Source organism: Danio aesculapii, chromosome 13 (assembly GCF_903798145.1).
Source record: "Danio aesculapii chromosome 13, fDanAes4.1, whole genome shotgun sequence".
NCBI classification, from domain to species: domain Eukaryota; kingdom Metazoa; phylum Chordata; class Actinopteri; order Cypriniformes; family Danionidae; genus Danio; species Danio aesculapii.
The window spans coordinates 34,086,120-34,109,059 of record NC_079447.1 but is presented as its reverse complement, the minus strand read 5'-3'; the positions used below and the strand labels follow the sequence as shown (position 1 = coordinate 34,109,059).

General features: G+C 35.2%; 1 protein-coding gene across 1 annotated transcript in view; it reads right to left on the bottom strand.

The window, feature by feature from the left end:
- The window catches only part of lingo2b (leucine rich repeat and Ig domain containing 2b), a 35,206-nt gene extending 12,539 nt beyond the window's left edge, over window positions 1-22,667 (bottom strand). The window contains exon 1 of the mRNA XM_056470977.1: window positions 22,447-22,667. The gene's annotated coding sequence lies outside the window, so the exon portion shown is untranslated. The remainder of the gene's footprint in view (window positions 1-22,446) is intronic.
- Between the last annotated feature and the right edge of the window lie 273 nt (window positions 22,668-22,940).

The following is a 22,940-nucleotide window of genomic DNA, read 5'->3' as shown; positions in this document are numbered from 1 at the left end:
ATGAATACATGAACAATATAATATAATATGATATAATATAATATAATATAATATAATATAATATAATATAATATAATATAATATAATATAATATAATATAATATAATATAATATAATTAATATAAGGCGATGCGGTGGTGCAATGTGTAGCACGATTCCACTGTGGTGACCCCAGATTAATAAAGGAACTAAGCCAAAAAGAAAATGAATGAATATAATATAATATAATATAATATAATATAATATAATATAATATAATATAATATAATATAATATAATATAGTATAATATAATATGAAAATATATGAAAAGTCCCAAAAGTTTTCAATACTAATAATAATAAATGTCATATGATAATGGTTTCTGACGGATCATGTGACACTGAAGACTGGAGTAACAATGATGAAAATTCAGATTTAAATCACAGGAATAAAATTAATTTTAAACTACAATCAATAGCAACATCAAATCTGTAATAATATTTCACATATTTTTCAAGTCTGTAAAAATATTTCACAATTATAGCCTTGGTGTCGAGAAGCTTCTTTTAAAGGGACAGTTCCCCCAAAAATGAAAATTCTGTAAAAAAAATATTTTGGAAAATATTTTGAAGAATGTTGGAAACCGCATTGACTTCCATAGTACACTACCTGACAAAAGTCTTGTCATCGATCCTAGTTGTAAGAGCAACAAATAATAACTTGACATCTAGTAGATCATTTGAAAAAGTGGCAGAAGGTAGATTTTTCTGATGAATCATCTGATGAACTGCATCCCAATCATCACAAATACTGCAGAAGATCTATTGGAACCCGCATGGATTTCTCATAGAAATCAGTCAAGTTTGGTGAAGGTAAAATCATGGTTTGGGGTTACATTCAGTATGTGGGCATGCAAGAGAGCTGCAGATTGGATGGCAACATCAACAGCCTGAGGTATCAAGACATTTGTGCAGCCAATTACATTACAAACCACAGGAGAGGGCATATTCTTCAGCAGGATAGCGCTCCTTCTCATACTTCAGCCCCCACATCAAAGTTGCTAAAAGCAAAGATGGTCAAGGTGCTCCAGGATGGGCAAGCCCAGTCACCAGACATGAACATTATTGAGCATTATTGAGCTTTTTACACTGCATCATGACTTTCTATACTATACTGTACATTATTTCTTTTAAGTGACAAGACTTTTGTCCAAGCAAAGTCAGAGTTTACTGTCCTAATTATATAATTAAAAATCAAGGCATGATCATATTTTATTTTGGTAAAAAAAGCGTAATCTAGATGCTAAATGCTTTCATATAAGCATTTTCTGATATCAAATGATCAACTAGAAGTCAAGTTATTATTTGTTGTTCCCAAAACCTGGATTGGCGACAAGACTTTTGTCAGGCAGCGTAGTTGTTTTTCAGGTTTTCAGCTTGGAACCACTTTCAGTTTGGAACTGCTTGAGGGTGAGTAAATTTTCATTTTTTGGAAACATCCTTTTGAAAAAAAGTAGTACTGATGCCAAACTTGTATAGTATACAGTACATAAATTATCATCCATACGGTAGAAAGAGAGAGTGTGTGTGTGTGCTGACCTTGATCCTCCGGTGTCTTTAGATCTCATGTTTAATTCAGCACTACAGGGCGAGCTTGAACTACATTTGGTGATCATCTCATACAGAGGTGTCTAAATGTAGACGCCACAGGCTGTGTGTTCCCGGCATGTCGCTTTCAGATGGCACGCTCTGGTATCTCTACAATGCTCTGATCCAGCCCAGTGGAGCTCTATTGACTCCTGCAATTGATCTCTGCATTATTACACATTCGCTTCTTCACACGTCTCTCGCATTGCACAAGAAACCCCGTGTAGCTCTGCACCCATGGCAACCGAGCTGTCAATCAAGCTCTTATCTCTGAATGTTTCATATCCCTAGAGCTCAGGTGAGAATCCGCGGAATACTTTAATAATACCCAAATGATTGTGCCCGAGCGCGGAGCTTCACTCATTTGAGTTTCTGAAATATCAGAAGCAAGTGTGGGGGGGAATTTGCTCTTTCCAGTGTGTTTCGCCATGCTGTCAGCCATGATTATTGGTATAAATGAGTATGTTTATGTGTGCATGCATGTTTGTGTATGTTTGAGGCTGCCAGGGCTGATGCAATGTGTATGTGTTTAATAGACGTTCAGTACACAATCAGTGGGGCGTCTGGGCTCAGCTGTTATTGGCTTAATTTAGGGTGTGTTTGTCGAGACTGTCAGTCGTTTGTTCTTCAAATGATGGGTCTTTAAATGATGGGACGTAATTAGTGTAAAATGTAAGTACACAGACGTTGATCCATCTCAGTTTTTCAAACCATATCCATCCATTTGCTCAATTAGAAAAAACATGTTGAAGCACTTAAACGGGAACTAATTAAATTTGTAAAATATTGAAGTTGCACTAATTGAATTTTGCCAAACAATGGCTGCATCCGAAATCGCCTACTCCGTTATGGAGCTAATAATATGCCAAAACAATCTGAATTTGAATTCTGTTAATTTGAATTATTGATAATTGTAATTTGATAAATCAAAAATTTTATATGCCTTTAAGTGAATATCTGAAATTTAAGACAACTGGATTTTTCAAGGCTGTATTTTTTATACTTTCATATTCATATTCATAGACTGCAATTCATTGACTGCAGAAATCCAGTTTGTAAAAATAGAGTTAAAAGTTTTCAAAATTAAGAAATTCAGAACATTAAATTGAATATTCTAAAATTCAAAACCAAAAATTCAGATCGTGAAATTCAGATTCACCAGAAAGTAGGTCAGGAGTGATCAACAGGGAAGAGTAGACGAGTAGACGAAGTTTAAAAATACGTCTATAAAAAAGTCAGCCTTGAAAAATTCAGTTTTCTTAAATATCAGATATTCACTTATTCAACTTACTGTATGAAATTCAAATTCAAATTAAGAAATTCAAATTCAAAAGAAGAAATTCAAATTCAAAACAATTTTTAACGGCATATAAAAATTCTGATTTATTAAATTACAATTGTCAATAATTCAAGTTAACACAATTCAAATTCAGATTGTTTTGGCATATTATTAGCTCCATACTCAGTAGGCACTGCATTTGAATTTAAATGTACTACTCAGCTGTTACAAAACCACGTTCTATACACCAGTGTTTCCCAACCCTGTTCCTGGAGGCACACCAACAGAACATATTTTGGATGTCTCTCTTATCTCACCCATTCACTTCAGGTTTTGGAGTCTCTTCTAATGTTCTGGTGAGTTGATTCAGGTGTGTTGGATTAGGGAAAGCTTGAAAATGTGTACTGTTGGTGTGACTTCAGGAATAGGATTGGGAAACACTGCTATACACTATAGGGATGCAACGATTTGGATTATTTGGCCAATATTGATAACCGATAACTCTTAAGATTTGGAGCCCGATAACTGATATTAGCTGATAAATACATATATTTCAAAATTTTATATTTTTATACAGTGAATACCTGATTTAAAAAAAAAAAAGTTTTCAAAGGTTTTGACAGTTCAGAGCCATTGTCCAAGCGAAAAGTTAAATACAGATAATATGTTTTACTTTAGAAAATGGGGCATACATTCATCCCATTTGGCATATTAGATTCTTTTTAACACATGTAGGTCAATCAGACAACGCTTCTATGTTTGTTCTTGCTGTCAATCGTGAGAAAAATGATCGATGAAAAGTTTATGATAAACCGATGTGAGTTTGAAACTTTAACTGCAGGTGCTGCATGATTCGCTCGTTATAATCATTAAAATTATGCCAATCAAACTGAATACAATCTTACATCAACAACACATGGCAAGCAACATATTGAAAATAACAGATAATTATATTAAGATTACAAACAACCCAACGAGTTGTTTAGCACGTGTGCATCGCTGCTATTATGTTTAATGTACTATTTTTTCATGAGGCGATTTAAACCAAAATACACACTGACAATATCAAACATATCTACAATGATAAGGAAAATGGTCACTAACTGAGTTATTAATGCACAGCAATACCACACAAAGACAGGACGGACTTTGAAGGAATAAACAATGTGATGAAAGCTTCGTTATACTGCACTGGGCAAGTATAAAAACAATTTCGACCCATGTATGCGCGAGAAAAGCAGTTCTGTACAATTACGTAATCTATCGGTTTAAAGATCTCAGACAGATAACATTAAAAATAGCATTTATTGGCCAATAACGATATAGCCCTGATATTGTGCACCCTAATACATTATGAATGCGAGTAGGATGAATAGAACTCGGACGTACTACATCTGCCATTTTGTCATCACGTGACCTACCCACATCAGTTGTGTCGCTTCACTCCCATTTATGAATTCTCTCATGGTGCATCAGCGTAGCATCCATCTGATGCGCACTTCAGAATCTCGCTGGAAGTAGTAGGTCATCCGGGTCCTTCTCACATACTGCTTTTCGAATTCTGTAAATTCGGACATACTACTCGCTTCACATATTGTTTTTAGCGTACTATATAGTATGGAAGCATGCAATTTTGGACTCAAACAATGTTTATATTTAAAAGTCCCAAAAATTACACCCATAACTCAACAGACCCCACTCATTTTTGATATCTCTGCTATTGACCTTATTCTACACACATGAGCGGGTGCAGCTATTTAAATCTTTTTGGCTTGAGGCTTCCGGTCTCATTTAATTCCATTCATTTTTAGACGTTAAAAACTGCTCATTCTGCAGCTTGATGTTGCAAACTGATATTTTCTTACTATATTATTCTACGTTTTATGTATAGTCAGCCGCACACTTGTATGTAGAGCAAATAGTTTGACAGTTTTCTGCAGTTTATTATTCCTAGTCATTTCTCCCATAGGCAACTGAATCGGAAGTTCTTAAACAATCGCTTAAATGAGCGCACTTCCGCATTTAAGAATAAGGTCAATAATTAGGCTGCTAGACATATGCCTTACTGCTGATTGGCTGAAGCGTGTTTTGTTACTGTATCCCAATTCGCATATTATCTATGCTAAATAGTATTCGAAAATAGATTTTAATATAGTACTTTACAAATCGTAATATGTTGAAACGAGTAGTCCAAAGTTACCCAGATGTTCTATTATTTCCAGATCTGTGTGCAATCTAACAGCTAATATTTCCCAAAACACATTGCGCATTGAACTTCGATTAGAACTATAAACATGGGTAAAAAGTGTAATCAAACTACAAACATGGCGGAAGCGCGAAAGCAATGGTTAAGTGGAGAACCGTTGGTAAAGATGTTTGAATGACTTAATGACTGAATTAATATATCTATTTACATCATGTTTTCTGCACCGTGAACTTTTATAAAGATGCGCTTGGCCATTAACTTCTGAATGCATAATTATGCAATCACCTAAGGAGATCGCTCTGCATGAAAGATGTGGGGGTAAACAACCCATTAAAATGAATGCACAGAGACACTTTATCTTTACATCTTGAAAAAAAGTATGATTTATTTTAGCTTGAATTAAAATTGAAAAGCTGTTGTGTAATGTTTTCCATCTCTGATTTCGTCCTAAATGTCATATATTATGAAAATATATTAGTTTTCATCAGTATTCTGGTTTAATTGTTGTATTCTGTTGCCTTTTACGCGAGCCCTTTATTTTTTATGGTCTAGTTTGTTTCACATATAATATTTGACAGCGCTTCAGCAGATTAAGCAGCCCGCCTCAGTCCATAACAAGGCTATGATGGCTGTATATAAAACGTGGAGCATGTGATTCCCTGTGTTTCCTGAATTTAAATTACATGTAAAATAAAGGCGTTATGTTGCAGTGTGCTGTAATTTCTGGAAGGGTCCAAAGAACAAAGTAATTTATGAGCTGAACAACAGAATGCAAATGTTTTTATTAAGTTACACAAAGTTTCTAGATTACATTTTAGTCTTTCTACACCACATTTATCTTGTTTGGTGATGGTCATGCTAGAAAAGTCTGTGTACTGCTAAGAAAATGCATCCCAGCCAAAAAATATGCCTCAAGTCAACACATTCGCAAGTACATGAATTATTTGTGTGGTAGGGTTATTATTTGAAGGAGAAATGGCTTGGATTGAGCAATCAGCAAGCAAATTTGATGGAATGCTTAATCTGGCAGGGGTGTCATTTTTAATGATAAAAAAAATTCAGTACTCACTACAATTTACACTATAACACTGAGTTAACACTATTAATACCCATTGAGGGGAAGGGATTATTTCCCCAATGCCGACTCCAACGACAAGTTTATACAATTGAATGTGTTCTCGATGACTACTATAAGTGGATATATATTGGACAAGCTCAAAACATTTCCAACCAGGGGTGCGGTTCCCAAACAACGACGTAACTCGCGGCTGAACTATCATAGTACGATGCATCGTTTGGGAAAAGAATGATGCAGTGACGAGTGTTTCCCAAAACCCGTAGTTTCTCTGTCGCAGATCCATCGCTTGAACCACGTTAGTTATATCAGAAAACGACCATAATGATGCTCTGAATGGGGTGGAGTAAGAACTTCTTTAGAGAAGAACACCATCATTTCTTTGTGCAAGTTATATTGTTTTACACGCATTTGAAATAAAATCCAATATTAGTTGTGGTAAAAACATGCACTCGTTTTCCATATTAATTGAAATAAGTGTAAAAGGCACATATAGGGCCTATGTTTGCTTTACTAATATTATTGAAAAGTTGAACATTACATATTTTATTCTAAAACATAAAATAACTTACAAAAGCTAACACGTATTCTAATATCATATATAAATCATATAAATAAATAATGTGGCTATTTATTATAAAAAGAAAAATCTAATATTCATTATTTATTAGGAAAAAAAACCCTACTTTAATAATAATATTAATGGTGATTATGATGATTATTATTATTATTAAGTAGGATATCGTTTATTTTTTTATATTTTTAAAGTCTACTTTTACAATTTGACACATGTGAACCACAGTTCTAACGAACAGGCCCATGTCATATACAGTACAGATACCTAATAACCCACTATAAATTAAAAGAATAACGTATGCTATATGTTTTGTTTCACAAGCTTTAGAGACGTAACATAAATTCTGATTTTAAATAATAGGTCACCTTTAGCTTTCTCCATGAGGCTGTGTTCAAAATGACATCAATGTTTTTAAAGTGCGCTGCAAGGGGAGTGCAATTGTAAACATGAAGATTGCTAAAACTCAACTGTAAAAATAGTTTAAAAGCAAATAACACCTAAGAGAGATGACTTTAATGCTTTTTTATTATAAACTTGAATGTTAGAATGTTCTAAATGAATAGGGCATAGGGGGGATAAGTGAGAATAGAACACAGCCACTATGTTTCTAACTACAGCTCCAGAGGTGCAGTTTCAAGTGCACAAGCGTGCGATGCAGTTTGCAAATGTTCGTTGGAATGACGGATTTGGGAAACGGCAAATCAACAAACTATGTTTGTAATGACAGAATTTGCGACCTTAGTTGGCTAACGATGGTTTTGGGAAACGCACCCCAGACTAACATCTTAAAATATGAAACCACATAAAACACCAAAACTGGTCTGATTATTTACACTGTAAATGTTTCAAGTATTAGGTGAATTATTGTATGGAAGGGTTATTATTTGAAGGAGAAATGGCTTGGATTGAGCAATCAGCAAGAAAATCCGATGAAGGAATGCTTAATCTGGCAGGGGTGTCATTTACAATCATAAAAAACACTCAGTACTCACTACAACACTGAGTTAACACTATTGATGCCCATTGAGGGGGAAGGATTGTTTCCCCTATGCTGACTCCACTGACCGAGTCTATACAATCGAATGTGTTCTCGATGACATCTATAAGTGGTATATATTGGACAAGCTCAAAACATTTCCAACCAGACTGACATCTTAAAACATGAAACCACATAAAACACCAAAACCGGTCTGATTTATCTGTTCTGAAGAATTCTTCAACAGCCTGTAATCCCTAAACCAATAGAAAACAAAAATCCACTGTAAATCTTCCAAGAAAGACACTCAAAGTGCCCTCGGAGGGAACTGATATTATGTAAGGGAAGAGAAAATAGACGAGGACACAATAGAAAAAAACAAACGCAAAGAAATAAAAACTGAAGCTGGCGAAAAGAATAATATAAGCACTGAGACGAGGTAATCTAGAAAGAGGAGCATGTTGCAATGCATGAGAGAGAGAAAAAAAAAAACCAAGACAAAGAAATCAGGCATACTGATTCATCTTTCCACCTGCGCGCCTGGGTAATAACATTAATGCGTGTGCAGTCACGTTTATTTGGCCAACAGGTTTCCTTCTCCCTTCGGCATTTGTCTGTGTGTGTGTGTTTGTGCTCATCACTGCCATACTGTGTAGTAGAGCATCATTTATGCTTTCTTGTTGATTTCTCCGCTGCATACACAATATTCTGCGTGTACACAATCACACACACATACACAAATAAGAAAGGGATGCGAGAGACGGAGAAAAGGCGAGATTTGATGAGCCGACTGCCTCCAGACATTGCTTCTGCAATGCTAATTAACCCTGCAGGCAAAAATCCACCACCAAGACAGTAACCCTTACCACCATAAACACACACACTCCCACACACACGACCTCAATGCTAACTACGTTTGAAAGTTTACTTGGATGCTGCCGAGCTGTTTCCTTTTGTATTTTGTATATTTTTTTCATAATTATTCTCCTTCAGAATAAAGGTAATCTCACAATTGAATAATTATGCATAACTAATTATTTTCGAGCACAACAGAGAGCTAGATGTTATATTTCATGCTGGAAATATGTGGTGCTTGTGCTCACAAAAACCAGGTATTTGTGCAATAATTGGTTTTTAGGAGTAATGTCTCTAATATCTTTTTGCCATCCATAATTCACCTTCTACTCTGACTAAAACTTATTACAACCATTACAGCTTTTTAAAGGTACTGCCTACACTGTAGAAAAATCAGTTATTTAAATTTTTTTTGATCGTTAAATTACAGACATTTACCATAAAATAACAGATGGTATATCAAATTTAAATTGAAGTAAATTTCTGTCATTTAACATCCGGTATTTTATAGTAAATGTCTGTAATTTCTGTAAAAATTGTCTGTAAAAAAAATCATAAAATAACGGATTTTATAATAACGAAATAACGGAACACTAAAATGATAGCAAAGGCACTATTTAGGTAAATTTGACCAGGTGCATCATTTTTATTTTCCAAATAAACTATGGGAGAGGGGGTCGTAAATAACAATTAGTAAATGTCAGAGACACAATACAATAACAATTTCACAGATGCAGATAATAACATATAAAACCAAGGAAAAACTAAAAACAAGCACTGTGATCTTGTACTATTAACTGGATTGAATTTTTATAGGATGATAGTGGAATAAAAGTGTTGAGCTTTAAGGTCTGCTGCAGATGATTCCAAGCATCAGCACAAAACTGTTGCTACCAAATGAAGCACAAACTTCACTAGAAAACTACTAAAGCACAGATTTTGACATGTTTTCTGAATGTTAAGATGTGAAGGTAATATAGTAAATATATATGTAAATATAGTGGAGTTTTCCCAATTATAGTTTTGCAAATGAACAGAAACCAATGCATTTGTTTCTCTCACAGCATCATGGTTAATTTCGTTTTCTTGCGCTATTACCATCAGAATCGACCAATACTGGGTATTATTTACCCATGGCTAGGCCCACACAGAATCTGCGTGTGCAGAAATTCGCAGATTTCTATAAAATGTGGAAGCATCATATCTAAAACTTAATATGTAAAATAAAAAATAAAACCTTTTTAACTTTTATTTAATGTTTACAATGCAAATCCCATTAGATCCACTTCATTTGTAAGCAAAGCAAGTCTCTCATATAATATATCTACTAAAAGACAGAAAATATTATGTCACAAACTGTATTGTTAATAAATAATACACTGTAAAACCTAACAGTAAAAATCACTAAATGAAATAAGTTAAACTTATTACCTCATACCGATATAATTACTGAACTTAAAATGTTTAAGTTAGCCTACTAGTACTATAAATGTTTGACAATATCAACACAAATAATAAAAATGTAAGTGTACTGTACTCCATTTTGTTTCAAATCTTTAATAGTTTTCCGCAATCGGTTTCCTCAAACAGTTTGAGTTAACTTGTCGGGTTTTACAGTGTATAAACGTTTTCATATTAGTCCATAATATTACTGAAATTAATTTAAAAACTGAATAAAAATAAATGTACACACATTTACACAAGTAAATAAATAAACTGAATGATGGGCTAAAAATCTACAGTAATCTACACGTGCAGATTCTGTGTGGGCCTAGCCATGGGTAAATATAACCCACTATTGGTCGATTCTAATGGTAATAGCACAAGAAAACTACATTAACCATGATGCTGGAGGGAAACAAATTCATTGGTTTCTGTTCATTTACAAAACTCTTATTGGGAAAACTCCACTATATTAACTTCACTTCTTAACATTCAGAAAACATGTCGAAATCTGTGCTCTAGTAGTTTTCTAGTGGTGAAGTTCGTACTTCATTTGGTCGCTACTCTTTACAGTTTTCTGCTGCTGACGCTTGGAATCATCTGCAGCAGACCTTAAAGCTCAACACTTTTATTCCACTATCATCCTTTAAAGGGCACCTATGGTGAAAAATCTGCTTTTCAATCTGTTTGCATAGACATGTGTGTAGGTATAGTGTATAGACCGTCATATTGGGGTGATATAAACACACCCAGTCTTTTTTTTCAAATTTAACAACATAAAAACGATGGACCAATTGGAGCGGTTTTCAGACCGCAACTTGACGTAGGAGTGCGGGCCCCCGCCAACCGAATTGATTGACAGCTGTGTGTATTAACATGTCCCGGTAGTCACGTGTATAATCATATTAACAAGACCAGACCTGCGCAAAGCAACCAGGAATAAAAGGTCTGTTCAGTGCGCTAGGATCATCAATCATCATCAAATGTGATCAAGAGTGAGTTTTACAAGTTTAAAATGTTTTTAAAACAGTGCACGTGTGGAATGAATTACAGCGATTTAGCTTAGCTTTACTTCATCAGCACAGCCGCGTGTCAGAACAATTATAAAGGAAGATGCTTTAATCCCGGTTTGTGGACGTTAAATCAGGTTTATTTTGTGCATTAACAAAACAGATATCCATACAGCAGTGAGGATTAACCTGTATCCTGTCGCATATGCGTGCAAACAGAGTGCTGTTACCTACACAAGTCTTTTTGTTTAATTGTCAAATACTTCCTTGCTTCAAATAAAAGTTTGTAAAGCTAGGACTTTCCCCCCGGCTGGTTGGTTTGATGCAGGCTTTAGTGGAGATTTTTCACATTTCTGTTGGGAAATATGAATGGGGAAATGCTTATAGAACCAACGCTGAAATCTGGGCACTAATGCACTCTTATTAAAAAAAAAAAAGCTCTATGATTTTGTTATATTCTAGAAATGGCTTGGGCCTCTACTTTAATATGGTATTTTTCAAACAGAGTCTTAAGAATAATTGACTTACAGCATATACCTCTCCTTAAGTCACATAATTTGCTGTACTGTTCCTGGTTATTGTCCATAGCATAAACAAATGCTCACATTAGACAGGCATAATCAAAAGGGCTGTTCACAACAAACCAAAAAGTGTTTTTTCCAGCATAGTCCAAAATGTTAATATAAATTAACAAGTACATTCAAATTAAGCACACAAAGTGACATATGAAGGGGCCATTCAAACTGTTGTCAAGGCAAGTTTTATGTTAACATGCATTTATTATGAAGAGTTAATTATAGAATAGAGTTCTGCAGATCATATCAAGTGCTAAAAAAAGGTTAACAGTATTTCTCGAAAATCTTCCTTGTTTTTTAGGGTTGCACGATATTGGAAAAATCTGATATTGCAATATGTAATTTTTTAGTTATATATACTGTGATATGAATACAGTTTCATAAGTTTTTTCCTATTTGACATTTTTCAGGGGAGTCTAAGAGTATTCGGAATAATCATACTGCAAAAAATGCTTTTAAGTTTTTGTATCACAGTTCTAGTCCAAATATATCTAAAAAAAAAAAAAAAAATCAAGTAAAACTGGTTTTGTTTTCACTTTCAGAAGTGATAAGTCAAAATTAATTGAGTTTTTCCTTAAAACAAGAAACATAATCCGCCAATGGGGGTATAAAATAATCTTGTTTTTGGTTTAACAATTTATTATTTGGACTAGAAACAAGGCAAAAAAATTTAAGTAGAAAAGCTTTTTTTGCCAATTTTTGTAATTTCTTGTTAGCAAATGTTTTAAACTCTTGAAATGCTCAGACTCACATGCCTTAAAAACACCAGCAAATTATAAACGTTCACTCTATTATGGTTAAACTCAACAGTGACTCAAGAAATCACATGTGTTCTGTGGCTCCTGGTCAACCATAATTAAGACTCAACATTGCACATCCAGCGTTGTGACTATTGTGGATGTGCACTAATGATGCTAAAACAATATATTGTGTGGCATCATTAGAGTTGAACTCTATAACAACAAATCTAAGACCAAAAAAAAACTGAGCACATCGATAAGGTGTACATGTGCTGTGAACTGAACTGCGAGACAAAAACAGATCTAGCCTGCAAGCTTCTTTTATATCCTTGCGTGCGCATCACAGAACCTGTGCACACGATACACTCTTTCACAAGTAAAAATATGTCTCACAGCACACATGTGATCATTCATCTCCTTCTGGCTCATCTCTTTGCTTGCACAAACACATTTATTTTATTAGCCATGGGGTGGGCTTGCTGTTTGAATTGTAATCTCAAACACCAGGGTTACCTTGGCTTTTCTGGAAGTTAACCATGATTGGATGCTAGTTAAAGATAATCCATAATTCATGTGACCTCATTACCTCTAAACATGGCTTGATCAACAGACCACCATGTGAGTTGTCACTTGAATTGCTTAATTTGTTGATGTTTTGGCGTTGTTAAATAAAATAGATAGTTTATAGACACTTTATTAACAGGAATTACTGATTCTTTATTGATACATTTTCATAGTAAATGTAATAAAATTGTTATGTTTTAATTTAGAAACAACAGAAAGCTTTGAGTTAAATTAACTTGTCAAAATTAAACCACTGTCAAAATATGTAATTACACTATTGACGGTTTTAAAACTGTACTAGTGAAACTTTCTTTGGCAACTGCTTTGAAAAAATATTCATTGTAAAAAGCGATATAAAAATAAAGATTAATTTAATTCAATATAGCATTACATCTGATTAATGCTGTTACACATAGAAGCCCCGTGCACTGCAGTGGAGAGATTCGAGCTGCTGGATTTACAACTCAGAAATTCATAAACTTCTCACAAAGCACATGAAAGTAAGTGGCTGTTTAACTGAAAGATGAATCTTTCATAGATGTCAGTGTGTATTTTACAAACCACAAGTGTTTTCTTTTGTTTGAAAATCAGTGTCTGCAACACAAAACAAACACTATTAAGTTTTGATCTGACACGCAGCGTGCTCGTCCTTCTCTGTCTCAGTGCCAGAGAATGCGGGAAAGCAGATTTGAATTTAACAGCTGATCACATCATGCAGTGAATGTTCACACCAGGGAGCAGACTAGACTGATCACACTGGTCTACTTGTACATGTTAAACGGTTAAGATGGTTACAGTAGTACTCTACAGCAGGTACGCTAGGCTAAGGGAATTGTTTACCCAAAACTGAAAAAGAAAATACCCAGTATGGAGATGGATGGGTGCCAGCAACTGGCAAAATGTCTTCTTTAGAATTTTCTTTTGAAATAACTTCCTAAAATATCTTCTTTTGTGTTCAATAGAATAAAAAAATCTCATAAATAACCACATGAGGGAGAGTAAATGATGAAGTTATTTCAACACAATCTCACGACAATTCGTAACTTTTTGATTTAGTGACTAATTCGTATGAATTTGTATGATCTAATTCGTACAATTTTGTATGATTTGCTCATCCCCCAATGACGGTTGGGTTTAGGTGCCACGCCTCCTTTTTAAAATCGTACAATTTCATACGACTGAACTCGTACAAATTCGTACGAATTAGCCACTAAACTGACAAAACGTAAAATACTTACGTTTTCTCGTGAGATCAGCCTGGTTATTTTCATTTTAGGGTGAACTAACCATTAGAAATATCATCTTTTGTGTTTAGAAAAAAAATTGAATTCATAAATAACCACTTGAGGGAGAGTAAATGATGAGGTGATTTTCATTTCTGGGTGAACTAACCCTTTAATATAAAATTGGGCAAATGAGCAAAGTAACCCCTCTTTAATGGGATCTGTTATGCTCCTTTTTACAAGACGTAATGTAAGTCTCTAATGTCCACAGAATGTGTCTGAGAAGTTTCTGCTAAGAATACCTCACAAACCATTTATTATACTGTACTGTAGATCCTGTTTTCTTTTGTGTCTCTTTAAATGCAAATGAGCTGCTTCCTCTTCCAAAAGAGGAAAGTTTCTTTGCTTTTCACTTCATTTTAACTCTACTTTCTTTAGTTATGATTCACCCAAGCAAACCAAAGTGGAACTATCTTTCCTCTTGGTAATATAAGGACATCTATCCTTGCTTGGCATTTACAGGGAACTGAACCAGGATGATGTCAGTTGCTTTTAAGAGCAGTCTGTTTCTGAATCCATAGAGTGCATTACCATTATGAGTCTAAACTAGTTCTGGCATCAAACGTTGGCACTTAGACAATGTGCCAACCACTGCCACCAACAATACGCAATTAATTTAAGCTAACGCATCTCCTCCTAAAATATCACTGCACCAATTTTCTAAATAATCATACTTAATAGCACATACTGGTGGTCAATCAATTTAATTTAAAATAAGCGAAGTGAGACACTAAGTGAAATTGCTTTGGCAATGACTCCATAAGTTGACAGAACTGCCAAAAACTCACGAAATCTCGCACAGGCTTGACTGACACAGCCACACATCCATCCACATGCATATTTAGTTTGTTGCCTGATATATGCTAATTCATGCACATAATGCAGATTACGGAGATAGTTATCGGGCTTCAGCTTTTTGAGGACTGTTTGTCCCCAAACAAGCTAACAAGTGAGCCGGAGGAACAAATATATATGACCTCATTCTCCAGCGCAGTGCTGCGTTAAACAGTCGCAGAAACAAATATATTAAGAAAAACAGCGGGAATTACCCTGGTCGGTGGCAATGAGGGTGTGAACTGCATGCAGATGTAAGACTGAACCACACAGAGCCTTGTTTCAGTTCATTCAGGCACAGATAGAATGGAATTGGCTACTCCTGAATATATTAAAATCCCCCTTTAGAAAAATTGAAGAAAGGAGTTATTCAAAACTAGCCGTTCAAAGATGACTCATAGTATTAACGGAGGGAATAAATTTAGTTTTAAAAAGTCTGCCATCTCCCTAGAGGACACTCAGGAAGCTCCTGGAGGCCATCGGGGCTGGCGAAGTTAAAGCAGAGCAATTTTAAAAGGAAGCCTAATTAAAACGCAAAAACACTTGCTTAGTCAGACAGGATTCTGAGCGGGAACTTTTTAATTCGTGTCATACATCTGACAGTATTATGAATCTGTTTAATTGTGAACGTCGGTTTGCTTTGCCAGAGTGTTTGAGCTGCTCTGGGTGGCTTCTGGAAGCTTTCATAAAACTATGGCAAAATACACAATGATAATATCTCCAGCGAGGCTGGTAATATTTGGGTCAGTGGGCCCTCTGCTGTTATATTTGACAGAGAAAACTCACATTAGGAAGACATAAAATAAGTCTTTTAGCTTATTATCTAATCCCTTCTTCCTCAAAGCATTTTTTAATCATTCCAGTCCAACTGCGTTCAAGGTTTTTCTTGTCTTGGCTTAAGGAAGTGAGCATGTGTAAATAAATGTTATATAATTTTAAATTATTATACAACTAAAATATCTCTGTTTTGAAGTCATAGTATGTTTTTTCCCAGTACACCATGCAGGAGAAATCATTGGGAAAATGTGCCCTGGTGTACATTTTTGAGAACCGAGAAATAGCGGGTACATATGACTGAATTTTATGTGTAAAACGAATGCTACAGGGTAGTACCCTCCGTATGAATGGCTTTTTTTCTGGCATGATTCGTTTGCTTGGTAGCTTACTGCGAGTGGCGATAGACTTGGGAGGCGGAGTCGACCAGGGTTCGAGTCCGGCAAAGAACGGTTCCAGAAACAAAGTAAAGTGAAAGCCAAAAAAAGCAGCATGAGAGTATGGTTGAAGCATGCAGCTACGATGGCTTTTTTCGGTATCACTTAATAATAACTCCACACTATGAACCATTTACTAAGCATTAGCATCTAGTGAATTCATTATTTGTTAGGCATTAACACTACAATAATAAACATGTAGTAAGCAGTTTATAACTGCAGCTACAAATTCTCTATTCTTGACTTACAACCACATTTATAATGAGCTTAATAGCTGTACTTTCATGCTTTGTTAATAATTTATTTTATTAAATTAAGTACTGCATTATTTCCAACCATTTTTATTTAAGAGTAGTTGGTGGTTTTTAAGATAATTCAGAATGAGTTAGTAAATTATTAATAAACTATTGAAATCAACGTTTATATATCTTAATATACAAGCATATAGCAATGGTTACTATGTATGTTAATAAATGCTTTATTAACTCAACTTCATGCAGTGTTGTGACCTAATCTAAAGTGAGGACTATTTATGCTTTATAAATCTCTTATAAATGATAATTAAAGGCTCTGTATCAAATGAACAATAACATTTGCAATCTTATCAAAAAAGTAAAATAACTGTAAAGTTTAAACATTGCTGAATAACAGGAGTGTCAAAATACAACATCAAATTGGATAAAACAACAACAATATAATAATTTAACAATATAACAGGATGCAATGTTTAACCTGTACAGTAATTTTATTTTAGATAAGGTTGCAAAGATTTATTTTTCATTTGAAGTACAGTATTATTTGTGTATCTTCAAATGAATAGGAATGAATAATGTTGTTTATGTACTTTTTTCCTGTTTAGAATTTAACTGAGCATTTAATTATCATTTATAAGAGATTTATAAAGCATAAATAGTCCTCACATTAGATTAGGTCTCAAAACTGCATGAAGTTGAGTTAATGAAGCATTTATTAACATACATAGTAACCCTTAATATATGCCTGTATAATAAGAATTATAAATGTAATTTTAATAGTTTATTAATCATTTACTAACTCATTCTGAATTATCTTAAAAAACAACCAACTACTCTTAAGTAACTAGTTTGTAAATATTGCAAAACTTAATTTAGTAATGAAAAATTAATTATTAACAAAGTATGAAAGTACAGCTATTAAGCTTATTATAAATGTGTTTATAAGTCAGGAATAGAGCATTTGTAGCTGCAGTTATAAACTGCTTACTAAGGTTTATTAATGTAGAGTTAATGCTTAACAGATGATGATTAAATTTTTTGCTAATGCTTAATAAATGGTTCATAGAGTGTAGTTATTATAAAGTGTTACCCTTTTTTCTTCTAGTTTGCTTTTGAAAACACTATCCGTTGGGTTTAGGGAACAGGGTGTGTGGGTCAGTCAATATCACGATGATATATTACGCATGACGACAAGACACCACTGACACTTATGATAAGGACGTAAATATTTGCAGAAATGTATACAGTGGCCTCTGGTGGATTTACGAGAAATAGCACGTTTAAAAAAAAACATGCCTCAGTAACGTATTTGAGATTGTAAAAAATGTACACAGCACCCTCTAGTGGATTTGTGAAAACAAAAACTGCAAGACAACGTAGTCCTGGGTACATATTTGTCGGTTCTCAAAATTGTAGTCCTGGGCACATATTTACATTATGGATTAAAAAATAAATATACTTTAAACTGACTGTTTTTAATCAATTCTATTTTAATTGTAAAATTCTTAAAAGAATTGCTCAAAAACTAAAAACCCCAAAACTGAAATGTTGTCATCATTTGCTGAGGCTTCACTTGTTTCAAAACCTGTTTGAGTTTCTTTCTTCTGTTAACAAAAAATATTTTGAAGATTGTTAGTACACTATCCAACAATCCTTTAAAAAATATCTGCCCACCTCCCCATATTTTTTCTTACTTAAGAAATCAGTGGCTACCACTCTTCTTCGAAAAATCTTCTTTTGTGGAAAAAGAAACAAAAGGTTGCAACAATTTCATTTTTGGGTGAACTATCCCTTTAAGGATTAAAAAAGTTTCATTTTTTTCTTTATCTAATAATAGTATTATGCTGCTTCTCCAACATTTTGTTAAACAAAAATATGGGTTGCATATGGTTTTCATGACAGATTCATTTAAACCAATACATTTAATAAGTAAGGAATCAAAAAGTTCAAGCAACTAATATACGCAACTTGAGTGCAAATGTACTGTTTAAAGAAAAAGATGTGGACACTGAATGCCTGCAGGTAAGTGTGAATTTGTGTGACAATTAGCTTGCAAGCAGTTTTCTTTCTGTGATCAAAACACTGATTGAATATTTACATGACACACTGAGATTTTCATGCTTTGCTATACCAGTAGTTAGGTCTGGGAGTTAATTCCAAAAAGAAATGATTTTGAGGTGTTGAGAATTAACAGTTGATTCCAAAGTTTGGAATCAATTCCGTCAAGGGAAATCGACTCCTTGTTCAGTTTAATATAACTAACTAATATCACTCTCTCTTGCTAATAATGATCAGAAGTCACTTGCTAACAGTGATAAGATTGAACAAATTCAGATGGTTCACTTCAATGAATTGGTTTAAATATCCATATCTGCGGATCCGTTAGCATTCCATAATTTCAGCTGTTTATGGTATATTATGCTGAAATATCCAAATAATATACTATGCACTTTTAACTTAATCTCTGTATAATGCACACATATTGGTACACATGGTGTTTGAGGTATGTGCCTTATAAACAGCTTTAGCATACAGAGTGAAACTGAAACTAGTCCACAACAGAAGGTTTTGAGCTCCACTCTGAATACAAGTTATCAGGATGATCTTCTATTTCTGGTAGAATTTCAAAGTGTAGATCTGTGGATACTCTAACAGCTAATATTGCCTATAATACAATCTGTGTTGGATGAGAATTCAATTAGAACTAAAAACGTAGATTAAAAAAATGTTAACTACAAACATTGCGTGGTCGCAAGAACGACGGTAGAGAGGCTTTGGTAAAGACATCTAGAATGATTCTTAATTAATATCTAACATTGTGTAAAATATTTATTTCACGTTTTCTGTGTTATATGTTTCAGCTGCAACAATAATGCAAACTTTTATAAAGACGTGTTTGGTCATTAGACTAACTTCTAAATGCGTAATTATGCAAAAACCCTAGGAGATTTCTCTGCATGAAAGAACCGCGAATGGCAGATTAACCTGCTGCTGCATCTCCCATATGGTAGGGAATTAAATATGAAAGAAATGTGGATGATATGACAAGAAGATTGACAGGGCACATAACTAGGAGAAAAAGAACGGTTCATTAATGAGGTAGTAGTATATCCCAAAGCTTAAATCCTGTTCTGTTACACACAAGTATATGCTATTTCTTAAAAAATATTGATCTGTTAAAATTAGGACATAACATTAAGGTCTGCTCAATAAAACAACACTGTCCAGCAACAAATTACCAGGAAGAAAATCATTAAATAAAGCATTTTTCAAACTTTGAGAGATATTTTAATCATCTTAAAAATGTCCTTCCCACTTTAAACTAGCTTTTGCAGAATGAAAAGATTCCATGAATGTTAAAAGGTTCTGGAATCACGAACGGCAACAGGGATCATTAATTTTTATGAAGTGCTGGTGAATTCTTGCTGATATACAATTGTATTATGCTTCTTCTAGACTCCAAATGAAGCGAGAAAGAATGCCTCCAGGTAATATCAAGACTTATCCCTTCTCAGTCTAACGTCTATAGCATATCCTCCCCATATGCCCTGCTATACGCTTCAGATTGTTAACACTAGTGTGCCTAATTTGTAACCCTGTTAGCATCCCTCAAAGTTCCTTAATGAAGCCAGCTAAACTGTCAGACTTGTTAGGTTTGGCTCCGAAGAGAAACAGACTTGTGATTTACAAATTCCCAAGAGAAATAGGGTTTACATCGCTTTCCACTAGTACTCAATTATTTTAATATCATAGTACATGTTGTGTGCTGAGCTCATTCTGCATCTAGAAACATCTCTACCCTTAGTTGGATGATTGTTGCTGCAGTAGATGGCTATTTACTTCTTCCTTTTAAATAGTTAACAGTACTAAACCTGCCAAGACTGTGGGAAAGTGCACAGAAAGTCTTCTAATGTCTGTAGAAAGTCTTCTAATGAAAAATCGAAGTGATTGATTTGGATAAAGGTATTTGGGGGGAAAATGGTGAAACACACAATTATCCCAGCAAAAAAAGCAATGCAAAAGATGTTAATTCATTGCTAAATAAATAAATGAGAACACCCACTTAATCATCTTACATCAAATAAATCATTTCTTCAGACAGCAGTGCATTTTCATGGGCACTTTCTTGTTGCCACTTTCTAAATTGCCACTCTGGCTTTATTCCTGATTCATATCTTTTGCATTTTGCTGAAGAGTAATTTTAACAATACAATATATGCACATTCTAATAAGTCACTTGGCAGTGTAAGACTAGGTGTATATAAAAAAGTATAGAAGAAAAATGTATTTATGTTAATTTAAATGCATTTCAGCATGCCTCGGAAAGCATTTTAAACAGCAGCAGAATGCACATCTTTAGTGTTTACATTTAAAGCATGTTGCTTTAATTCAATGGGCAATCATGTAAAACACCATTCAGCTTTTGCAGAACTTGTGAAGTTCTGTGAAAACAGTCTGGAGGCTTTCCTGAAATATGGCAGGAATAATCTGAGTAAACCTTTTTGCTTCATTTTATGGTCCAGTTGGTACGAGGTGTCAGCAAAATGAATGCAGTGCGCACATAATACCAAACACAGACCTGTTGGTGCGGCTTACGAAGAGAATAAAGCAGAGATTAAACCTATTAAACACTGTGAAATTGGTGTTACATTCCTTACATTATAATTACATGGTAATTATCATGTAATACACTACATAAAAACACATTTCCCTTGAGTCTAATTAGGAGGTGAAATGTAAAGAGCTGGAATAAATTCTCTGTTTTTCTGAACGTAAAGAATGGCCGTTTCTCTGAAGGGTGACAATTACACACGGTCCTGTGATTTAATTAGGTCGGACATTAAGGATCATTCATCAGAAGGTGTTAGGGTGTAGACAGCAATGCTTCAGAATGATCTGAGGGCTTGTTAAACTTAATCATAAAATCTATGAAGAACACTCTTTCGTGTTACAAACTTCCCTCAGAACACATCCATTCACAATCCCAAAACCAGCATGTACTCGAACACTCATCTCATTCACTAATTCACAGCTATAGTTTAAAAGTTACAGTCCCTCAAAACGGAATGTTCCCTAGATCTCACCGACAATTCTACAGCAGCTATACACCTAAATAGCCTCGTATCAGCTTGCCAGGTCCATTTCCTCAATCTCCGTTTTCCCCCCTTTTTTTCAGCCCCTAATGGATGCAAAAATAGAATTGCCTATCCTAGAGATCTGCTGAGCTTATAGTTTATCCAAAGCAAATAATCATGCACATCCACATATGACGACACCCGTTGATAAGATGAAAATGCAAATGGTTGATTCCCACCCTCGCACACTAATTCATCCTGTAAGTTACTTACTTATTCAGTCAGTCAGTCAAAGCTCTGCGTGTCTTTCCCCAAGGCAGGTCTCCTTTATTATGTCTGACAGCCTCAAACCTGTCCTTCTCCACCCCCTGAAATCCACACTTTTTTGCGCTTTACCTAGGAATAGCATCCATCACTGTCCAGAGCTCTTCTAGTCTATCAGTGTGTGAGATCGGAAGCATTGAACGCGGCAGGGGGGAGAATCGCCGTGCCTTCCAAAGGAGCTCCGCTAAGCCCGAGCGCTTTAACGACACCTGACCGTCACAGACAAAGTGAACTAGTGACACACTTACGTGATGATTCAACAACGTCTCCTCCGCTCCTGTGTCTTTTATCCTTCCTACCTCTCCACTAATACACAACAGGAGCAGGGCTGTGAAATTTCGCAGCAACCCCTGGCAGAATACATCACCAGCACTTTCCTCTTTATGAGTCACAATGCACACACATGCACACCTCTGATCCAGTCCTACCTGCCACACGCAGAGTGTCTCTTCACCTTTGGTGTTTCTTTACCTCCATGCACAGGCAGTTAAAACAGTCCGAACTCTACGGCAAACACAGGTGTGGGTTAGGCGGTTACCTGTGGCTGCTGTTCTAGATGCCATAAGGATCAGCGTCCCCCGTCTGAGTGATCAGCTAAGAGGAAGAGGGAACAGCCAGCACTCTGTCTCCCTGACAACGCCCGGCAGATGCCACACCTCCAGTTCAGGCTCCTCAAGAACAATAAGCGTTTATCGCCACCCTCCCTCTCTCCCTTCTTCCTTCTCCATCCAGCGCTTCCCGCTGTAAAGCTGCGCTCGCTCTGAGAGAGTGACGTGCTGGTGTGTGTGACGTCTTCCCAAAAGCAGGGATTCTGCATGTGTGTCTGTTAGACTTGAGTTCCACAAGGGGATTAGGCACTTTTCATCTTCATGACGCACACTAGAGAGAGAGAGAGAGAGAGAGAGAGAGAGAGGGAGAGAGAGAGGCCGGAGATGGAGAGACAGAGGATGGGGTCGTCATGGAGATATTCGCCCGTGAAGGGAATGTAGGGTGAACGACATGAGATAGAAAGAAAGAAAGAAGTGGCATTGG